This window comes from Hylobates moloch, unplaced genomic scaffold (assembly GCF_009828535.3).
Source record: "Hylobates moloch isolate HMO894 unplaced genomic scaffold, HMol_V3 SCAFFOLD_19, whole genome shotgun sequence".
NCBI lineage: Eukaryota > Metazoa > Chordata > Mammalia > Primates > Hylobatidae > Hylobates > Hylobates moloch.
The window spans coordinates 16145199-16151245 of NW_026652294.1; positions in this window are offsets into that span (position 1 = coordinate 16145199).

Here is a 6047-nt window from a genome sequence, read left to right on the forward strand (position 1 = left end):
AAAAAAAAAAAAAAAAATAGACTCTAGGTTACTTGATAGCATGGCAAGGTCTCCCCCTGAATGCTGAGTGACCAACCCAGGGCCTGGATCCTCACAAGTGACCAGTGATTGCTTTTCTTTTTTTTTTTTTTTTTGAGACGGAGTCTCTCTCTGTCGCCCAGGCTGGAGTGCAGTGGTGTGATCTCAGCTCATTGCAAGCTTCGCCTCCCGGGTTCATGCCATTATCCTGCCTCAGCCTCCTGAGTAGCTGGGACTGCAGGCACCTGCCACCACACCTGGCTAATTTTTTTTGTGTTTTTAGTAGAGACGAGGTTTCACTATGTTAGCCAGGATGGTCTCGATCTGCTGACCTCGTGATCCATCTGCCTCAGCCTCCCAAAGTGCTGGGATTACAGACATGAGCCACCGTGCCCGGCCAGTGATTGCTTTTTAAATGTAGCAAGATCTTGCCCCAGCCAAAGCCCCCTACCTCCAAGTTTCTAGTAACCAGATTAACCCCACTGGCATGAATCAAGGGCTTATTTGCATGCCAGGCACTGCCTTAAGCATGTCACATATATAATCTGACCTAATTCTATTCTCCCTCCCTCCCGAAGTGGTACATGCTATGATTCCATCTATTTTACAGATGAAGAAGCTATGGCTCACATGGTCACACAACTTGCCCAAGGTCACACAACAGTGGTAAAAATTTAAATCACTGGAATTCAAATTCAGGCAGTCTGACTCCCCAGATGTCTGCCTGCGTTACAGTGATGTCAGACTGCTCCATGAGACCACCTGAAATATCACCTTGCAGTCACTCGGCCCCAGCCACAAGGCTCTCCAGGCACCTGCCGGGGCAGTGGGAACCAAGGCATGTGGTATGAAGAGATGAGAGACCGGATGCAGTGGCTCATGCCTGTAATCTCAGCACTTTGGGAGGCCGAGGCGGGTGGATCGCCCGAGGTCAGGAGTTCAAGACCAGCCTGGCCAACACGGTGAAACCCTGTCTCTACTAAAAAATACAAAAATCAGCCGGACCTGGTGGCAGGCACCTGTAATCCCAGCTACTCGGGAGGCTGAGGCAGGAAGAATTGCTTGAACCCAGGAGATGGAGGTTGCGGTGAGCTGAAATCGCACCACTGCACTCCAGCCTAGGCAACAGAGAGAGACTCCGTCTCAAAAAAAAAAAAAAAAAAGAACAGAGATAAGAACACTGTGCTGCAGAAAGCGGGGACCTGAGGTTCAGAGAGGGGCATCTACTAGCCCACAGCTGTGCGGCCAGATCGAGCCAAAATCAGTATTTATCTTTGGCCCTAAAATACTAAATCCCAGCTTCTAACAGAGGAAAACATATAGGGCAGAGAGAAGGAGCCAAGGAGAGGCCTGGTTATTGCTCATCCCATTGAAACAGTCAAACACTCTCTAAACTAGCTAAATGGTTCCGAAGGAAATGGGAATCTATTTTGTCTCCTGTCGCCAGGCCTGCAAATCCTGATATATCCCAGGCCACGGCAGCGAAGCGGATGGCTCAGCACTTGGAGACATGCCCACATAAGGCAGGAAGTAGGGTGGATGATTCAACAGGTACCTCTCTATTCTGAGAACTGGTCCTGTGATGGGTGAGTGTACATGCAGCTGAAATAAAAAATGATTTTGAATGCCGACCACTGGAATGCACAGCAAAGCCTCTCTTTCTTCCCAGGGGACTTGCAGCATTCTTTGGGGCTTTAATCTTTCCAGGTTTTCTAGTTCTGAAATTTTGCTGAGACAACAAGGTTCTTGGGAGGCTGGGGTGGGCTGGTGACTCAAAAGCTTCCTTTCCTGCTGGCACACCCTCCAACAGGATGATAAAATGGCTGCCATCCTACCTGGGACACCATGTTCCTTGCCCTCAGTCTTCCTCATCTGCAAAATGGGGGTAGTGATCTCTGCCTAACTGAGACAGAAAAGTTTGGTACAGGTAGCACAGCCCCACAATTTCTTATGTGAAATCCTCGCAGCTCAATGTGCTTTATCAATTTATTTATTTTATTTTATTTATTTTGAGACACAGTTTCACTCTGTCGCCCAGGCTGGAGTGCAGTGGCACGATTTTGGCTCACTGTAACCTCCACCTCCCGGGTTCAAGCAATTCTCATGCCTCAGCCTCCCCAGTAGCTGGGATTACAGGCACCCACCACCACACCTGGCTAATTTTTGTATTTTAGTAGAGATGAGGTTTCACCCAGACTGGTCTCAAACTACTGACTTCTGTTGATCTGCCCGCCTTGGGCTCCCAAAGTGCTGGGATTACAGGGCTGAAGCCACCACATCTGGCCTCAATGTGCTTTATAACTTGGAATTCTTTGGATTCCTGAAAGGTTTTCGAGTGGATCTACCGATATCAGGTGACATGCCAGTGAGCTCTGGAGCCATATTCCATAAACCCTTTCATTTTTCTGCAGCAAAATGTATAAATATTCACGCTAAGTGGGACAAAATAAAGACTATAAATAACCCCACATTGAATTCATATCAGGTTTGCCATCAAATGCTTGCCCCAATCTCATGAAAAAGCTTTAGATTTTCAGAGCTTTGGGGGTTTGGGTATTGTGCATGAAGAGTGCCAGCTTTGGTTTCAGCCACACCTGGGTTTCCATTCCAATTGCACCCTGACCAGCTGGCTCACCTGGGGCAAGACAGTCCTCCTCTCTGCGCTTCAGTGTTCTCATCTATAAAATGGGGTGATAGTTCCTATGGTGCTTCTTAAAAGATAAGCAAGGAAATGCAACTTGCCACTCTGGAAGAGAGGCTGGCTACACTGACAGGTCCCAACAAGGTGAATCCACCACAGGATATCTGCGATCTATCTGCACACGAGGCGGTGGCAGACTCCCTTTGACCAAACCTACAAGGCTGATGCATAGCAGAAGATCCATTTATTATTGGAGAGCGCAGTAAATACCCCACCAGCAGAATGGAGCACTTCCATCAGCCTAACCAGTACGTGCTTCCCTACAGCACAAGTTCCGTGAGGATCCACGGTGTCACAGCACTGCTTGGTGGGAGGGAGTCAGAATAAACAACAGCATTAAGAAGCATTTATCGGCCGGGCACGGTGGCTCACGCCTGTAATCCCAACACTTTGGGAGGCCGAGGAGGACAGATCATGAGGTCAGGAATTCAAGGCCAGCCTGACCAACATGGTGAAACCCCATCTCTACTAAAAATACAAAAATTAGCCAGGCATGGTGGCAGGCACCTGTAATCTCAGCTAATCGGGAGGCTGAGGCATAAGAATCGCTTGAATCTGGGAGGCAGAGGTTGCAGTGAGCCAAGACAGCACCACTGCACTCTGGCCTGGGCAACAGAGCCAGACTCCATCTCAAAAAAAAAAAAAAAAAAAAAAAAAAGCATTTATCACAGAGCAGCTTGAAGCCCCCTCTGTTTTGGGAGGACGGTCTTACTCAGGAAATGGGGATGATGCTTGGGCCAGCGCAACCAAGAACCTGTGCCCTGGACAATGCCAGCCCTGGCTTTGTGACCATCCCCTTCCTAAATGTCCCCTACTGAGGGACTCCTCCATTCACTCTTTCTCCAAAGAGGGTGCAAGGTAACTGACCAGGTTCCCCTTGATAAACTAGGATCGTATTCCAGACCTCCCCCTCTGAGCTAGACTCCCTCAGAAACTTTGCCTGGCATTGATGTACCCCATGCTCTTCAGTCATGTTTGCAGATAACCAAACTGATGACTCTTAGAAAAGGCCAGTCTGCATCCATGGCAGAGTTCATACCCCTAAGATGGCCACGACAATATCTCCCACTCCACATACTCGTTCCATAACTTTGTGCCTTACCCAGCAAGAAATTCAGTCTCTGTCCTCCCTCGCCCTTGTCTCTAGGCAGGCTTGTGACTCACTTGAAACCAACAAGTTACAGGGATGGGAGAGACGCCGTATAACTTCCAAGGCTAGATCACAGAAGGCAACGTGGCTTCCAGCTTGTTTGCCAGAATACTTGCTCTGAACTCCCCACATGGACTCACTACACAGAGTGACCCTGAGACTAAATGGAGAGAGAGAGAGAAACAGAAGCTCCACCCACACCAAACTATAATGCATGAGAGACCCCAGGTCAGAACCACCCAGCCAAGCCCTCTCCCAATTCCTGACCCACAGAAACTAAGACATATAATAAAAAGACTGTTGTTTTAAGCCACTAAATTTTGCTGTGATTTGTTACACAGCAACAGATAATCAGTAACAGAGGACCATTTTACTTCCCTTCTGCCTAGGGTGACCATACCTCCCAGTTTAAGTGAGACAATCCCAGTTTACACCTTTTATCTGGCATAATTATTGATAGTAATCCCTTTGTCGCCCCCAAAGTGCCCCAATTTGAATGGTAAATCATATGGTCACCCTACATTTGGCCAAGTTCTCAGAACACACTTTAGATTCTGGCAACAACTCTTCGCTCACAGTCTAGAATAATCGAAATGCATGAGGTGCCTAGCACAGAGTGTTCAAGAAATCGATGCTGGTTCCTTCCCTTTCTCCTAATTCTGTTCTGTCTGAATGCTCAGCAGTATTTTGCCAAGAGATGGCTTCGGGCGCAGTGGCTCATGCCTGTAATCCCAGCACTTTCAGAGGCCGAGTCGGGTGGATCACCTGAGGTCAGGAGTTCAAGACCAGCCTGACCAACATGGTGAAACCTCATCTCTACTAAAAATACAACAATTTGCCAGGCGTGGTGGTGGGCACCTGTAATCCCAGCTACTCAGGAGGCTGAGGCAGGAGAATCGCTTGAACTGCGAGACAGAGATTGCAGTGAGCCAAGATCTTGTCACTGCACTCCAGCCTAGGTGACAGAGCGAGACTCTGTCTCAAGAAATAAAATAAAATAAAAAGGAGATGGCATCAGGAGCAGGCTCAGTCCCCTCACAGTCCCGGGAACACTCTCCCCCAACAAAACCTGCATCCTCATGAAAGCAGAGTACCTGCTACACAGACACAGCTCCCAGGCAAGCCCACGGCTGCCCCTTTCACAAGACAGCGCTCAGTAAGCCTGTCCCATGGGGAAATTATGGAGCTGCCGCTGGTATTCAAGATGGGAAGGCTCTGAATTCCTTAGAGAGAGCAGGCAAGAGACAGAGGAGGGGCGAGACAACCCTGCAACCGTCTTTTTATTATCTCTCTTGGTTTCTGTGGGGCAGGAATTTGGGGTGGGCTTGGCTGGATGATTCTGCCCTGGGGCCTCTTGGGCCTCTTGGAAAGGCCTTCTTCACCACCCCTGTAAGGGATGGAAGCTTCTCAGTCCACAAAACTGCTCTCAAATCCTGGCTCCACCATTTACTCACTGGGCCAAGTACTCGACTACTCTGAGCCTCTTTCTCCCCACCTGCATGAATGGGAGGGTCCACGACAATTTCAAAGAACCGTTAGAAAAGAATCAAAGAAGTAATTTTTTTGTTGCTTTTGTTTTTTTCGAAGAGGTAATCATTTATACAAAGCCCCTAGCACAGTGCCTGGCATAAAGTAAGCACTCAATAATGTTATTTTCTTTTTTAAGACACAGGAGCTTACTATTAGAAAATGTACCTGTCTTACCTGGAAGGGACAGGACAGTACAACAAGAAAGGCCAATGGGCCAGGCGCAATGGCTCAAATCTGTAATCCCAGCACTTTGGGAGGCCGAGGGGGGTGGATCACCTGAGTTTAGGAGTTCGAGAACAGGCTAGCCAACATGGCGAAACCCCGTCTCTACTAAAAATACAAACATTAGCCAGGCGTGGTGGTGCAGGCCTGTAATTCCAGCTACTCCAGAGCTTGAGGCAGGAGAATTGCCTGAACCCCGGAGGCAGAGGTTGCAGTGAGCCAAGATCAAGCCACTGCACTCCAGCCTGGGCAACAGAGGGGGAGACTCTGTCTCAAAAAACTAAAAAGGCCAATCAGAAAACAGAAATAACGTTGTCTCACTTCTAGACACAGACATATGGGGATGTACGTATATGGAGGGCCTGGCAGGCACCTGTAGTCCCCCTTTTTCAGCTTAGAAAACATTTCTGTCCTGCAGGCAGGGCA